This window comes from Diceros bicornis, chromosome 32, assembly GCF_020826845.1.
Source record: "Diceros bicornis minor isolate mBicDic1 chromosome 32, mDicBic1.mat.cur, whole genome shotgun sequence".
Lineage (NCBI taxonomy): Eukaryota > Metazoa > Chordata > Mammalia > Perissodactyla > Rhinocerotidae > Diceros > Diceros bicornis.
In genome coordinates, this window is record NC_080771.1 from 16,889,891 (window position 1) to 16,908,401 (window position 18,511).

Below are 18,511 nucleotides of genomic sequence, written 5' to 3' on the forward strand. Positions count from 1 at the left end.
TTCTGACAGTCACACTGTTCTAGAACAATTAGATCACAAACTCTGATGATGAGAACCAGACTTCATGTTTTAAAGCTCCTCTTATTGGTTTATTTAGGGATGTTTTGGGTAATTAAATTGATGTGCTCATTATTCTATAGACTTTTCTGGGAATAAGATCCCTAATTGTGCTATGCCTCTATCTTTATGTCATGAGATAAAAATTTGAATACCTAATTCAAGAATATATCTTTTGTTTATTCACAACTAAAGTTTTATTTGATAGAGGCAATGCAATGTACCCCTGATCAACATGTTGTAGAGAAAACACATGATATTTACATCCCAGAACAAAAAGCCACCCGTGGTAAACAATGCTCTTTGAATTGTCTTTATAAACTAAGTGAGTTAGGATACGTTTAAAGGATATGAAGGAAAGTTGTATCCCCCCATAAAATCCCTACGGTTGTGCTGTGGTCAAGAAATTCTATAAAATGGATTTCTATAAATCAATCAACCCCCCCCGAAGGCAGAAATAAGATAGGCTGATTTTATAATTCATACATTTTTTATTTGCTCTCCTATCATAGTAACTATAATTGATCTCTGATGCAAAAAACTTATCCCTTTTGTAAATGAGAACAAACATTTTTTAACCAAAAATAAAAACAAAAACAAAAACTTGTTGTGAGTCTTCTGCCTGGGGAAGATCCTGGTGAGATAGATGTAAAAGAGAAGCAGAACAGATGTGGAGGTAACTCCACTCTCTACAGAAGAAACGAAAAGAATATATTTTAAAGGATGGTTGTTGTTCCAGGAGGGCCATACCAAGGAGGAACATATGATACTCATCTCTACTAGCAGAGAGAAGTTGCCATTTTGTAAATAGTGCCAATGATGGTGGTTATAGTTGTTGACGTGGTGGTGGGGCAGAAGGCAAATAGCAGTCATTAATCTTAACTAAAAGCCTGTGAGGTTGAACACCTCATTCACTTACACATCAACAGAAGTCAGAATTCTACCTGAATACAGATATAAATATACATATAGATTTAAAAATAATTAGCTAAGAGTGATTCAATAAACTAGTTCATTCATAAGGAAAACACAAGCCAGCATGCAAAAGAAACAACCAGAGTACAAGATAACATTTTTAAAATTCAAAATGATTTCATGCTCCCCATAAATGGGCAGAGGGGTTTTCAGGGAAGAGTTAAATGAAGGAACTAGCCTAAATAAAATTGAAGTTAAGAGACAAGAAAGATTTTGAATTTTTAATATCTGTCTGCTGGAAGCTCAAATATTACTCTTTTATAAGAGTAATAAAGTATATAGATAAAGAATATTAAAAGGAAATTGAAAATTAAAATAAAAAGTTAATCTTTACATTAGATGAGCATGATTTCAGGCAAATCGCTAAGTGCATAAGTGTGCAGATAGGTACACATTCAAAAAACTCTAATGAAATCACATTTTACAAAAAATGTAATAAAATGTATTAAATGCAAATTTACTTAAAGTAGAATGAGAACAAATTGGAGCAATTGCTGAATTTCAAATAAATGTTACCTTATCACAAAGAAGAAAAAAGAATACTACTACAGAATAAAATATTCTTGAGCTGAAGAAACACATTAGTCTTTAGAGTGAAAGCATCTACTGAGGGCCAAATGGTTAATGACCAAGACCCATACCTGGCTCCTCCTTTGGAGAATTCCAGGGATATAGAGAAACCTAGAAATATCTCACAGAAAGGAAAGAAAAAGAGAAAGAATAAAGGGAAGGAAAAATAATAAAAGGAGAAGAAGTGAAGGAAAAGAAAGAGGATGAAGAAAAGAGAAGGAAAAGAATTAAAAGGAAGGAGAACGTCAAGAAAAGAAAAAAAAGCAGTATAGAGGGGGAGGAAGGGTAAAGAAGTCATGGGTGCTATTTGTTTTCTTTTATCTGATTAGCTCTCTTTTTCTAATTCCCTGCATGTATCACTTTTATAATTATAAGAAAACCTATTTTATTTCTAAAAGAAAGAAAGGAAAAGAAAGAAGACGTGAAGAGAAGGAAAAGACAATCAACCACCAGTGAGAAATTCCATTTGCTCCTAACACTCAAGGTCACTGCGTTTTTTAAGTTTTTCCTAAATTATTCCCAGGCAAGACCCCCTGAGGCACTGGCAAAACATTACTCTGTGATGAAACATTTTCTCATTTATTGGAATTATTTTTACAAAGATGTTTCTCCCATGAGACTGATTAGTTGGAGGCAGGGATCATGGCTTAGACATGGCTGTGCACCCGGAACTGAAAAAGGGTCTTGAATATCTCAGGGTTTAACCTGTGTGCTGCAGGTATGCAGAAGGAAGAAGGCAGGGTCATCAAAGAAAGAAAAGAGGCATATAATTAAGTAAAAAACAAACAAAATAATTTGAAATAGGTTGAATAAATTCTTAGGAAAACTTGGTTAAATCTTAAATACTTACAACCCTACGTGGAATATTAAATATTAAAAAACAAAATATATCAAAAGACAAGAAGAATTGTGAGTAGTTAAGATGGCTTATGAAGAATCTTTTAATTCAAAAAAAGACGAATCCTTGTTTTTCAGCTGTGCCTTGTGAGAACAGTATCAACGTCTACTATAAAGTTCTCATAAACATGATTCATTAAGAAATGGATATTTCTGAGCCAGCCCTGATGGCCTAGCAGTTAAAGCTCAATGCGCTCTGCTTCGGTGGCCTGAGTTTGGTTGCCAGTTGGGAAACCACACCACCCCTCTGTCAGTAGCCATGCTGTGGTGATGGCTCACACAGAAGAACTAGAACGAGTTACAACTAAATGTACAACTATGTACTGGGGCTTTGGAAAGAAAAAAAAAGAGGAAGATTGGCAACAGATGTTAATTCAGGGCGAATTTTTCCCAGCAGAAAAAAAAATAGATATTCCTTCTTATTAATGAAGAGGTGAAATTCTATCCATGCTTATATGTCTGAATTTAACTTTTATATCCATCTTAGAGGACGAGAGACAGCCTTATAAAGTTCACCTGTACCAGACAATGGTGGTGGTGGTGGTGGTGGTATTAGTGATAATGATCAAAAATCACAACCACCATTTATGGGCTGCCAACAGTGGCAGTCTGGCAGGAACTTTGCTAGGGATTTATCTCATGTAATCCCCACTGCAACCCTTGTGAAGCTAGTGTTACAATTTCCACTGGAAATGGAGTCTTGAGACTTGTTCAATCTTATCTACCCAGCAGTTACTGGAGCTGGGCTGCAAATCTGGATCTGTCTGGTTCAGAGATCATGTTTGTCCATTTTATCACCCTGTCTACTGAGGAGGTGCTTCCCTCTGCATGACTAACCTCCTTCTATGAGCTTTGTTGCCAAAATGCTACTTTGGATCCCAATTTCCTGTGTCAAGATACAAGCAATTTGTCATTCCTGCAGTCACACACTTTTGGCTCCTGTCAGCTCTGTTAAAAAACCATATCATCTGTAGGTTTTCCACTCTCTAAGCAACTTGTGGATTTCATACTCCCATGCAAGCAACTTGTCACATTTTCAGTTTTCTCACACATTCCTATTCAAAAGTGATCCCAGTTCTGTTTCATTTAATTCTTCTTTTTGTTGAAAATGCCCATTCAGTCAGAGCATTAGTGTCCAAACTCTCATCGTTACATAATCACTCTGCTTTGACACAAAAGATCTTTCAGCAAATCAATTACCCTTTTTCTTAACTTGTACAACAAATTTCTTTTTGAATTATGTATTGGAAGGCTAACTGCATGTAACCGCTGTTTGAGTCATTGACTATGTCCTTGGTGTCATAAATGAAGTCTTTCTTCCCTTTTTTGCCACTGTACTCCAATGTCAAAGGAATAAGAAAGAACAGTGGAATGGAAAACACTACTAAACCTAGAGAGGTGATGGGTTTCATCTCTGACACTCCCAGTAGCCTTTCACTGAGCAGTTTTAGATAAACTACTCAGTTAATCTGAATCCCAGATTCTTCTTCTATGGAGATGATAATGTATGTCCCATCTGCCTCACGAGATAGGTTAAAAAAAATACTATGAACTATATTTTTGAACTACAACTTGATGTAAATGAGTTACTAAACTGAATTCTCTACTTTGTAAATATGTAAATTTTATGCTAAAATGGGTGTTTTGTCTTTATTATAATTGTTAATTCATTTAAGCGAGCTATTTTCTGATTGTCAAAATTCTTTAAACTGAAATTCACTTGGACCAACATTCCAAACTAGTTTATAAATGACAAAGATATTAGTGGGATATTGGTAGTAATTCTCCTAAATAAAAACTCTAGTTACCAAACTCGTCTTGAGATTATAAACAGATATTCCTGGGGACACTTTGCAACCCTATAAATACAACTCCTTGTAAGGACTCAAGTTGCATAATATATAACACAATACACACACAGGAAAACATATGGCTTTACTTAAAAAATGGCTATATTATTCATAAGTAGTGTGTATGTGTATGTGTGTATACATATATATAAATATACATATACATATATACACATATATACACAAAAGGACATATATACATCCCTGTAAGGGCAAGATTATGGCCACTTGGAGGCCTCCAACAAAACAACTAGCATGGAAACTACCTTTGTATTGAAATCATATGTGCGTTCCCTAAAAAAATAATAAAAAGGAAATAAAGAGAATTTTTGTCCGAGTTTGCAGAGAGGAAAGGAAGTAACAGCATGTTCTAATGGAAGGCATCTTTTATCTAGTGACCTGCAGACCTGTGACATTCTTAGCTAGACTATTATTCATTGTGAATTCATGTTCAACTCTCTGACCTCAATTTCCTCATCTATTAAATTTGTGGGGAGTCAGGAAGAAGTTATGATCAAATCTAGCTTTAGAAAACTTAATTAAAATTAAAAAAAAAGACGAGTGGAAATCAACAGAGATTCCCTAAGTCCTGAGTGAAATTTGTAGGCCAAATCACGTGTTCTATTTACAGTCTTTGTTTCAAGGAAAAGAATTTAATAAGCTTCCAAGTTGAAAAAAATTACATTCCTACGTGCCAAACTTATGGGTATCTTCTGATTTTACCAAATAGCGTTCAATTTCCAGTGAAAAATGACTGTGACCCAAAAGGACTGATTTCTATAGCTCACCTGTCAGTCAAATGTAAAGGCAGCATGGAAACAGTCTAAATCAGAAAATTCTACAAGATTGCCTCTTCAAAATCCAGAAATTATTAAATTACCCCATAAAAGAGTGAAGTGCATTTAAAATCTCATTGCCTGTTATAGAGATTAGTAAATAGCAATCTGTTGGGGGGGTAGATTAATTGATCAATTAACACAACATTAGAAAAAATAGATATTTCAGGTCTAACATGAATGGGTTGAAGAAGACAACACATATTTACTGAGGCTGTTTCCCTGTCACTATTTTTTATTTATTATCTCATCTAACTCTCATGATAATTCTAGGCTTATCTTTGTTTTACAGGTAAGAACATTGAAGATCAGACAATAAATAATTTGTTCTTGGGCATGCAACTTGTGAGTAAATGCTTGAAATCATATTGTAGAAGACAGCTCCATCTGGCACAAAATATCAAATTTATTTCTCTACACTCCATTTTTTAAAGGTAAGAACTAAAACTTGGCTTGACAGTCTTTTATTTTTTACCATTGTCTCAGCTATTTGTGATTTCAAAAGGGTGATGCTTTCCCAGATCTTTTTAATTTCCTAGGAGTGGGACTCTGATGCTGGCAATGTATTCAATTCCTCGCCATCAGAAACTTCAGACTCTGTAATTTTCTGAAGCTTTTATCTTTATCCAATTTTTCAAGCAAATGTCAGTTGCATAAGCAGTATCCACAGCCATTGTTCAGCAAATTCTTCATCAATTTTACAGCCTCGAGTACTTTCCATGTGTCTTACTTATGGTCAGTTTTGCAAGAACCATAATGTTGAATTTAGTCCAGAAGAATGTTCATCCACCTCCCTTGTACTTCTGTGCTTGAAGAAAACTTGCAGCAGTGATATATTGCCCGTATGTTGGAGTTTCTTCTGGCAGGAAAGATACAGATAACTTTATCGGAAATATAATGCTTCATCGAGCTCCCTCCCTCTGAGACGCTAGCAACATCCTTTCCCCGAGACAATTGGATGCACCCCGCTTATAATCCTTCTTCACATAATGTTAGAAAAAACAGCTTAACTAAGAAAAATATTGTTAATAAGCATCAGACCTGTTTGTTGTTGGTTGAGACTAATAGCCCCAGTCTCCTGCGATATCTCATGAATCTTTAGCACATAACATAATACACCATAGATATGTCTATAAAGAAGGAACTAATGAATGGGGAGTGTTGTATTGTCTTTGATTGCTCCCCCAAATGACCAATCCTCTCCCATGATATGTGTACGTACTTTACTGAACCTACTCTTTGAATTAACAATTGAACCCAGTCTTACATCATATCCCATCATACTCTTAATATCCCAGCATCAACTTTCATAGTTATTCTCTCATTTCTCGCCTTCCGTTACATTTTGGCCCTTTCTTTATCCTTATCTCTAGTATTATAACTCACTGACTGTATTGACTGAACTCTTTCTTCCTATTTACTCATTCTTATTGGAGAAACTTCCCTGAAAGTGTGTGTGTGTGTGCGCGTGGCGCATGTGTGTTTGTGTGTGTTCTCTCAGGGTGGCAGGTAGTTGAGGTATAAAAATTATACAGAATTCCTTTCCAGAGACTTCCTTCTTTTTTTTTTTCTCCATAACACAACTTGATTGATAATTCTATCTCCATAGACACAGCCATAATTGAGGATTATATGGACTACTATAAGAAGGCTTATTTGCAACATCACACTATTCTGAGAGATAAAGAAAACTTTATTTCTGACACTTAGGGAGGAAAGAGCATAGAGCAAAGTAGTTTGATGACATCTAGTCAGAGTGTTCTTCAATGTTCTTTCATGCTCTGCCATGAAATTTTCATGGACACAGTTTTTATGTAACAGTGAAGTTCCATGGGAGGCAAGAGTGTGTTGATAGAACATTATTTGATCATTTCCTATTACCTGAGTAATTGGACGTTGTTTTGGAAATTTGATGGAGCTGTACTAACCAATATAGTGTTGTCCAGTAAAATTCTAGACACTTAGTAAAATTTGAATTTCAGATAACAAAAATGAATATTTCAAACATAAGTATATACTATCTATATTTACATAGGATATACCAAAATGCCATTTGTCATTTATCTGACATTCAAATTTAACTGAGCATCCTGTATTTTTATTTGCTTAATCTGGAAATTCATAATACCTTTACTTGTTCTAATCTTTTTCTCCTCAGAATATAATCTGAGTAACTGAGGCAGTTGAGACAATTTAAAAAATAATTTCAAACTCCCACTATTTTATATCTAAATAATTCACAAAGGCCTCTCTTTTTGATCATGTGTGTTTTGTCTATAGATCATTCCATATAGTTTTTTGGTTATTGGTAACAAGCGAACCAAAAGAAATTTCTTGTAAGAATGAAAAGGAATTTAAGGTAAGGAAATTGAAGTTACTTACAAAATCAGAAGTATGGCTATAAAAGGAACTTTTAGGTAGAAAAGTTATGAGGACAGCGCTGGGAATTTCCAAGTTCTACATTACTTCTTCAGTTGTTCAGCTCCAACTGTATTTTATCCTTGTGAGTTTTTATTTCAGTTCCAAGTTCCTGAGAGTACATAATTGACCCAGCTGGGGTCACATTCCTGTCCCTGTGGACAGTGCAGCGGATCTGTCTGACAAAGAACAAAGTCAGGAAATTTGGAGCACAAACAAGTGCAGAAGTTACGATGACATAGATTAAATGTAGGGAAAAATCCACTTTGTGCCATTCTTCTCATCTGAAGAGAGGTAATAGAAAGGCATCTAAACTCTTTGCTAATGGAAAATGCAAATTAATGACAACGTTCCACTGGTTGCCTCATTCTCAACATATTTTGAGAGGTTTAATATTTAATTCCTAAGAATAAAGTTAGGCATTTCATACTCTTCATAAAATCCAGTTAGACTTGGATAGGCATCGGGGAAACAGTTCAGTGGAAATATGAAGCTTTTATGCCACCTTTATCAAGCAAAGACGATCTGAAGATTAAGAAGGGAAAAACATAAATGCAATACAATAAAGTCATAAAAAAAATACGGGATTAAATCAGGGAACTTGCTTTTACCATTGTTTTTGTTTTTGTTGCTGTTGTTTCTCAATAATTTGCCCTAACTTAAGAGCAGAGCACGTTCTCTATGGAGCTTGGCTTACCCCTAAAATATCAGAAGCCCTTAAGCAATAGACTGACAGGTTATGCAATGAAGGCAGCATGATTGCAGGACAACTGTCAGACAGATTGGGATTTGAATTCTGTTTCTTCATCTTATGTTCTATGAAACTTTGCCTTCTGTCTCTTTCTCTCTGATCTTCAGTTTCTTGGTCTGTAAAGTAGATTCAGCAAAACTGAACTGGTGATTGTGAGGATTAAGGAAGATGGTATTTTTCAAAGATTCTAGAACAGGGCCTCCCAAAGAGTGAAAAAAAATACATTCTTCTGTGATTCCACTCCTAGTAATATCCAACTGGCTCCAGTCAAAGAAACCTTCCCTCAAATAACAGTATACTCTGGACAAAATAAATAATGCCAGTTCAGTGGAGGCGCTAGAGAGCAAACAAAAGCAGGAATGTAATGAAGGAGAGTTGACACTTCCAAAAAAAGACCAGCACTCGAGTTTTGTGTTTTTATGGCTTTTACACTGACAGCATACCTAAGTCTGAAACTTGCTGGATGGCCAAGAGTTGGATGGTAAAACTGAAAATAAATGTTTGGATGACCCCTAAAGTAAATTTAAAAAACTGAGCTAAAGTTTTGACTGCCCCCCCTCCAGCAGGAAAGATAAGTTTGTCAGTTTGAGTTAATCCAAGTTAATAGTCAACTCAAAAGCATAAAACAATACTCTCAGTGGCCTCTGCAACATATCATTCATAATGTCCAGTATGCAAACCCAAGTTACTCAATACACAAAGAAATAGGTGGAAAAAAGCACTTTTCAAAAGAAAAGCATCCATAGAGACTGAATCTGAGATGATCCAGATGTTAGAATTAGCAGACAAAGATTTTATAGGAGCCATTATAACTAAACTCATGAATGTAAATGAAAACATGTCTATAATGAATGAAAAGATAGAAAATCTTTGCAGAGAAATATAAACGATTAAAAAAAGGAACTAAACAAATACACTAGAACTCTGCCCATCCAAGATTGTGGTCATCAAGTAAATCTTTAAGAAGGATTCCATATACTCGGATGCCCATAGGAGCCACGCTGGGAATATAAATGAATGATATACTCAGAGTACAACACAGTAGGTACTGATAGGGCTTGTGGTGAGCTAGAAAACATTGCCTCTTTATAAAGGAAATATTTGTTATTTGATTTCAGCCACTTGTTGCCTTGTATACGGATTGGTAAACATTTTCTGTAAAGGGCTAGATAGTGAATATTATAGGCTTTGTGGGCCATATAGTCTCTGTTACAACTGCTCAACTCTGCTATTGTACTGTAAAAGCAGCCATAGAAAATACATAAAAGAATGGTAGTGGTTATGTTCCAATAATATTTTATTTTCAAAACATGTGGTCATATTTGGCCTTTGGAATGTAGTTTGTGAAATCTTGCCTTACAGAAATTTGGGTTCAGGTTTGCATGACATTTTCTATTTCAAGAAAAAATGAGCCACTAGATCTGGACTCTTGTCCTAGAGCAAATATACATAAAGTCTTGAAAGATAAATAATTGTTTTCCAGTTCACAGAAAGGAGAAGGAGAGACCAATTTATGCAAAAGAACAAGGTTGTGAGAGATTGGAATATATAGACAGTACCAGTAATTTGGTTTAGTTTCAGAACATAAATTGTGTTAGGTAAAGTGAAGAAAAAGAGATTACATTCACATGGATCCCTACCTATCAGTTTTATGTCCAGTAAATGCTGGATTAGAAGACTGCTTATAAATGCAAACAACATTGGGTCCTTCCACTTTTATCACCTGGACACCCCAAATTAATCTAGGCTTTGGAATATTTGGTATGCAGAGCAGAAACCCCAGGATCTCTGGCTTCCAGTTGTCAGGAAGGGGAACAGCATGGCTCTAAACCAAATTCCCTTCTTTAGGGATTGATTATCTCCACCCGCCAGAGAAAGGTGAACAGTGACTGTACCTACCAACAGGGTGATATCCTGTCTCCTAAGGGGGGAATAACAGATAGAACAAGAGGATAGAGATGTTTAGGGAAAATCTTTTTTTCACACTACAGGAGAGGAAATAAGCATCCCTCATCCCCAACAGCAAATAGATTCCGAATATGAAATCCCTTAAGTATATTGAAGAACTTATTCCTTATTATGCTCAATATAAAAATAATCCTGAAGTAGGAGATCAGTTACGTTAAAATGATTTATATTGTTAACTCCTTATAGCAAAGATCTCATGACTTTGTTTTAAATCTACTAGTGCAGTCCATGTTATTAAATATCGGCCCAAGCTGTATTATAATTAGAAAGTGCCATACAAAAATTCTACCCTTCTAAAACAATTTAAAAGCAGCAAAATAATCATAAAAGATCTAGGAGTTACTACTCTCTTTGATGTCCATTTAAAGTCCCCAGGGGAAGCTTTTAATTTAATGCTTCACATTAAAAACTAGTCTTGAATTGTGCATTTGCCTCTAAGACACTGTAAGTAAATAAAAAAAGTGTGCCATGCTTCTTAGACAAATATTCTCCACTACCAAGTGGACCCAATACCTCAGCCTTGTTGTTTGTCCCCTGGATTCCAGAAGCATTTGTTACATCAATTCCCAACAGTCTGTGACTGAAATTCTGGAGCACTGCAGTTAAGTATACATCATAAATGACTTTTTTTTTTGCCAGATTAAAATTTCCTTCTGCTCTTCAACAAATTCTGGTGATGGCATTCCCTCAAACTGTTGAGCTTTCCAAATCCATACCTCCTTGTCACCTGATTCCAAAATAAACAGAAAATCTAACAGCTTTGCATGGTTAAAATGAGACAGAGAAATTACATCTCTGGCATTTTGCAGTAGGTAATAAATGCGTTTATTATAAAGTAATGGTCTGTCTGCTGTATAGGAAATGTGAGCATAAGCATACTAGTGCTTGTACATTTACTTGTTCATTTATTCATTCATCAAACATTTTTTTTTTTTTTTTGGTGAGGAAGATCAGCCTTGGGCTAACATCCGTGCTAATCCTCCTCTTTTTGCTGAGGAAGACCGGCTTTGAGCTAACATCTATTGCCAATCCTCCTCCTTTTTTTCCCCCAAAGCCCCAGTAGATAGGTGTAAGCCATGGTTGCACATCTTTCTAGTTGCTGTATGTGGGACGCGGCCTCAGCATGGCTGGACAAGCGGTGCGTCGGTGAGCGCCCAGGATCCAAACCCAGGCCGCCAGTGGCAGAGCGCGCGCACTTAACCACTAAGCCACGGGGCCGGCCTCAAACAATTTCTTGATGCTTAAAAAGTAAAAGAAGATAGGGGCCGGCCCGGTGGCGCAAGCGGTTAAGTGCGCGCGCTCCGCTGCGGCGGCCCGGGGTTCGCTGGTTCGGATCCCGGGCGCGCACCGACGCACTGCTTGGTGAGCCATGCTGTGGCGGCGTCCCATATAAAGTGGAGGAAGATAGGCACCGATGTTAGCCCAGGGCCGTCTTCCTCAGCAAAAAAAAAAAAAGGAGGAGGATTGGCGGATGTTAGCTCAGGGCTGATCTCCTCACAAAAAAAAAAAAAAAAAAAAAAAAAAAAAAAAAGTAAAAGAAGATAAACGTCTAGATGATGATATAGACATTCAAACACAAACATAACACAAATGCCAAGCTTGCAAGTATTACCTAGAAAATAGTGATTTTCTAATAATAATGATATTTTCTAGGTAACGTTATTTTCTAATGTTACCTAAAATAACGATTTCTACCATTTTTTCATTTATTTACCAAATATTAGGCACTTGGCATGTGCCAGGCATGCTGTTAAACCCTAGAAATGAAACAATGAATAAGATATAAAGTTTTTTGCCTTCATGCAGCTTATGATCTAACACAGTGGTTCTAATCTTTTACTTTTTAATCATACACTGAACAGCAAGATATTTTTAAGTGCTAACACAAAGACGTGTATTTATTTATGAGTAATATATGTATATATTCACATACTATAATATACAGTGTAAAACATATTCCAAAATGCAATCAGATAAGTGATAAGATGAAATAGTCTTTAAAATATTATTTTATTAACACTATAAAAATGTTGGCCTCAGTAAAATATTAATATAATATGATAAATATATTTATACAAGTAATTATGTAATACCACTTTCACAGTTAATAACATTTTTGATGAGAATAAATGTGTTCATATATGTTTAATTATTTTTAAAATATGTTTTATTTATCAAGCAAAATCAAGCAATAATTGATTTAAAACCTAATGAATTTTGGAAATATTTATTAAAAGAAAATTATATTTCCTAGGCTTGTTCCTTTTTTTGCCTATCTCTTTTTTATAATGCATACATATATGAGCTTTCAGCAGATAACACATATTGTTTACAGGAAAAAAATCTCGTAACTATAAGAACACTTTTAAATGTTTGGTTTTAATTCCCTTTCCCCAGCCTGAGTTTCTGTTTAAAAGCATTGGATTTCTCACTCATTGTTCAAAATATTACTCCGATTAAAATAGACATTGAAATCTTGGAGAAGTCCCCAAGGGTTCTCTGTCTTGGCCTCAGCACCTCTGTAGCCTTGTGTAGGACTATGACACCCATACCCCAGGGAAAGAGGAAGTGGCTCATGTGATCCAGAACAGAGGAAGAACAGAGTCTTTGTGGACATCTGTAAAAGTCGGGAACAAAGTGCCATCCAAGGAGAAAGCGTTGTCTGTGATGATGTGGGAAAGCAGCCTCCAAAAGCTGGAGCTTCAGGGTGAAGTTTTGAAGTGGCCACTAAACACCTGGGATGGGGAATGGAGCAATCCTGGGAACCTAAGATTCCCAGGCAAATGTTCCCAAGGGAAAATGTCCCCCTTGGAGCATTCCGGGAGCTGGTGTTCTGTATGCTGAAACGATGGGGCAGGTCCTCAAGTTGTACCCCAACATAAGAGTGGATTTCTGGCCCCAGAAACAGAGCTAGGGCAGCAATTTCCCCAGGATATCTTCAATGTCCACAAGCTTACTGAACTGTCCTACCTTTTTGCTCTCATGAAATCCACCATCTCTGCCCTCTTTGTCTTGCAATTATCTGTTTATTTTCCTTTTCCAGGTAAATAATGACTTTCTTGAGGTCTAGGTCTCTGTATAACTCTCACTAACTCCATTCCCTTAAGCAAGAAGGAATTCCAAAAGTGTTTATAGAATTGATGGTTAAATATATTTTCACTGATAGTTTGGATTTTGAGTAGCTGAATATAAGATATTCTTCTTAGAGATAATCAACTTTGAGAGTACTTCATCAGTCGTGACTCTCTTAGTCACTAGTGAAAAAAATGCTGCTACACCCACAGCAATAACAAGAAACTCACGCAAACAAGCTTAAAGAAAAAGAGAATTTTCATTGGCTCATGCGGCAGACAAGCCCAGGGTGAGGATGTGGCTTGGTGCAGGGATTCTTAGAACATCATCCAATCTAGTTTCTCTCTATCTCCCATTTACTATTTTTCAAGTTGGTTCTCTTCTCCTTTCACTGTAAAAACACAGCTAGAGAAGCTCTGATCTTAACGTTCTCAAAACTGGAAATCCAGGGAAGAAAGGCTCTTTTCAAGGAGTGCCAGCCAATCTGACTTGATGACTGTATGTCACAGATTCACTCTGAACCAATCACTGTGGGAGGCTATAGTTACATCAGTAGAATGAATGCTGATGAGGGAATCTGAATAATATCCCCATAGGCACAGGAAAATAGCAACATTTCCAAACTGCATACACCATCAGAGCCCTCAATTTCTTTGTAATTTTCAAAATTCTTTCAACCTTCTGCAGTTGTGGGTGTTTTTCACTAATGATGTTTCACTGCCAAATTTGCCATATGTTGATCTTCTCTAACAACTACACTTAAGGAAAGCAGAGCTAAGGGGGGCAGCAGGAGCCATTTAATCCCACTTACACTAAAACTGGGTTCCTTACTGCCACGCAGATGACATTGACGCATGTTGTAGAATTCCTTTCTGAAATGATGGAACTGTTTTGACAAGTGTTAAAGTTAGAATAATTTTTACGACTCTAATGGCTATTATTCCCAGAACCCATTGTTATGTACACCTATCTGTATCTGTCTTGAGAAAAAAAAGCAAAAGACCTCAAAAATACTCAAAAAACCCTACTTTTCATCTGATTGTCTCTACCTCAAATTTTATGTACTTACACTCTGACATCCTTTTATTAACTCCAATCTTAAAATACATCCCAATGTTTAATAAGTCTTCAGTATAACCAGTTTTTGCATAGATATTATAATCCCTTCTTCCTACCAAGTACTTTCATTTTCTTTCTCCTTTCTCAGTTACAAACAAATCCATGCAGTAGCTTTTCAAAGTGTTGAAATAGCTCTACTCTTTGCCTTCAGCTCACACGGTTTTCATCTTTTTTCCACTGACATCTAGGTCGCCATGTATTCATTGTGTTTGTCTCTGGGTTCTTATATTTGCAATATTTGGAGAAGGCTCTTATAATCGTGGTAGGGAAAGCATTGTATCTGGCGTCAGATAGACCTGGGTTCTACTTCCCTCTCTGTGACTTATTGAACCTTCTTTGAACCTTCAATTTCCAAAACATAAGATGAGAATAATGATATGTATTGAAACAGTCAAAATAGGATTGGTTTTGCTGCAATAACAAACAACTCCAAAATCTTCAGTGGCTTAGAATAACAAATGTTAATCACTTGTTGCTAGCACATGCCTATCATAGGTTGGCTGGGAGTCTGTTGTCTTCATTCTGAGAGCCAGGCTGGTGGAACAGCCTCCATCTATATTTACTAGAGAGAAATAGGACAGGACAAATAATGTGCTTGCTCTTAACGCTTCAACCAAAAATGACATATGGCTTTTATGCTCCTATTTCCTTGGCCAAAGCAAAACACAGAACTAAATCTAGCATCAAGAGGGAAGTGCCCCAACCATGTCCTTGGGAAAACTAAAAGTATTTGGTGAATAGCACTACTGATTCAGCTATCTCTCTTAAAGGATTTTTTAAAACATCAATTTAATTTTAACTAAGAGGGCTGCCAAATAGTGGACACTCAGATTTATGAACCCTTAGAACATATTTTTCTGAGGACCAATTTCCTTCTCTTTGAGATGAGATTAATAATTTTTAGTTTGCTAGTATCAGAAATCACCATTTTTTGTATGTTCTGCTCCAAAATAAATATCAAACCTTTTCTCTCCTCTCCACCTTCATGTCACAATCATCTAGCAGAAGAGCTTCTACAGTGGCTTTCTAACTGGGCACTCAGGCCTGCCCTTAACCCCTCCCTTTAATCTATCCTTCGTGCAGTAGCCAGAGGAACCATTTCCAAAGCAGAAATCTGATGACATCATTTTCTTGCTTAAAAGCCGTTAATGCCTTCTCATTGCTTTGAGAATAAAGTTTAAAATCATTAATTTGGGTTATATGACTCAATAATCTGGTGCCTACTTTTCCTGCCAGAATTTCAAGTCACCCTACTATCTCTCACTATATGCCAACCATGCTGGATTTCCCTTTGTTTCTCAAGCTGGACAGACATTTTTTCAAAATTGTTTTTATTGATGTCATAATAGTTTATAACATTGTGAGATTCCAGTTGTACATTATTACTTGTCAGTCACCATGTAAATGCACACCTTCACCCCTTGTGCCCACCCCTATCTCTCTTCCCCCTGGTAACCACCAAACTGTTCTCTCTGTCTGGGTGTTAGTTTATATTCCACATATGGGTGAAGTCATACAGTTTGTGTCTTTCTCTGTCTGGCTTATTTCACTTAACATAATACCCTCCAGATCCATCCATGTTGTTGCAAATGGGATGATTTTGTCTTTTTTTATGGCTGAGTACTAGTCCATTGTGTGTGTGTATATATATATATACACATATATATATATATATGTATATATATATATACACACACCACATCTTCTTTATCCAATCATCTGTTGATGGACACTTGGGTTGCATCCATGTCTTGGCTATAGTGAATAATGCTGCAATGAACACAGGGGTGCATAAGCCTCTTTGGATTGTTGATTTCAAGTTCTTTGGATAAATACCCAGAAATGAGATGGCTGGATCATAAGGTATTTCTGTTTTTAATTTTTTGAGGAATTTCCATACTGTTTTCCATAGTGGCTGCACCACTTTGCATTCCCACCAGCAGTGAATGAGGGTTCCCTTTTCTCAACATCGTCTCCAACATTTTTTATTTTTTGGACAAACATGTTTATTTCTGGGTCATTGTAAGTTCCATTCCTTCTGTGTAGGGGGCGTTAACCATACTTTTCATCTAGATTACTCCCTACCATCATTTAAGTTTTAGCTGAAAGGGTATGAACGTACAGACACCTTCCTTAGTGTTTCACTGTACCCTGAATTTTTCTTCTGTAGCACATATATGACTGTGATGACGTATTTATTTATATAGCTTTACATGTTTATTCCCTGCTACTGTCTTTATAGAATCCCCATTTGCTAATAGAGTGCCCAGCATTGAAAATTATTTATTGTCTAAATGAATGAATAAATTAATAAAAGTGAAAAAGCAAATGTAATAGTATATTTGCAAGAGCTTTTTTAATGTAAAAGAAAATGCAGAAATATAAGGAAGAACTATAATTATACAAACACTAATTATAAGATAAAACAGGTTGTGTTTTACATAAGACTTTTTAATCGTTTTTTTCTAGAACTGTTTGTATCTTTCTAAAGATAAGGGGAAGATTACTAGAGAGTATAGTTTTAAATTTTTCATGTGAATTAAGATGTGGAAACATTTTTGTAGAAGAAGAAATGGAAGCCCTATTTTCATGAGAATGTCCTAAATGAAAGAAAGAGATCATGGACTGATATTTTTCCTTTCCCACACAACAGATATACAGTTGACTTACTGAAAATTTTTATCGAGTATTTACTGCATTCTATGCATTTCTTTTGGGTGTTCTGAGACCCAGTTTCAACACGTGTGGTGGGGAAGGGGTTCCCCCCACACCACCAGCAATGCTTAGGACACCAGCTGGATGTCCTACAATCTAACTCAATTATGACACAATCTACCCAAAGATAGTATCAAATTCCACAGGTTAAAGGTTCAGTCCTACAAGATTGCCCCACCCCCAAACTTTAGACTCTAGCCACAAACCCAAGTTGTTACCTGTTCTTCTGACCAACTGGTTACAGATTGGAAGTACAAGTCACCCCTCCTTGGACTTCAGATGCCCGTCACTAGTCCAGGTTGTTACCTGTACTTCTGACCAACTGGATACAAAACAGAGCTTCCCATGATCCCCTCCTTGAGTTCAATTAATTTGTTAGAGCAGCTCACAGAACTCAAAAAACCCATTTACTCCCTAGATGATTTACTATAAAAGGATATAACTCAGGAGAAGCCAAATGAAAGAGATGCATAAGGCAAGGTATAGGGAAGGGGTGCGGAACTTCCATGCCTTCTCCGGGTGCGCCACTTTCCCAGAACCTCCATGTGTTCACCAAGCTGGAAGCAGAAAGGAGAATGGGGGTGGTTCAGAGCTTTGTGGACTGAGTTACCCTGTGTGACTAAAAATAGGCCTAAATGGACAACCTAAATGTACTTTGCATGGTAAGCATCATCTATACAAGACTGAAATGCATATCCCTGGATCTGGTGGAGCCTTGACTCATTCACTAAGCCTGATTGTGACTGATAACCTGGTGAGCTGGCAACTCCTAGTAGTCTATCTGCATTCGTTCATTCATTCATTCAACAAATATTTGTTGAGTGTCTATTGAATTCCTGATTCTGCCATAGGCGCTAGAGATGGTGAATAGAAATGTACTGGTTCTGCCCATTGCACTCTGCAATTTGTAGTGGAGAATGGAATAGCACATAGAAGAAAGAGAGTATCAAGGAGGACATTCCATAGACTAAGACCTGGGGGAAGAATGGAGGACTTCAGAAGATAGAATTCTCATTGCTGTTATCTTAAGGTCTTTCACTGTTTGCACAGAACCCAGAAGATCTCCCTGCCCCAGATGGAGGACCTAGTTTATTAGCTAAGAGTCTTGCAGCTTTGTAGCCAACATGAGTTAGTTCCTAAAAGAGGCAGTGCTTTCTTGGAAAAGTACAGACAGCAGCAGCGATGTCAAAGATGATTCTCTGATTCTTTTTTAAGCAGCCAAGGTCAACTAGAAAGGAGAAAGAAAATGCCTGGGCATGCTTTGCAGAGGATTTGTGTGGCAC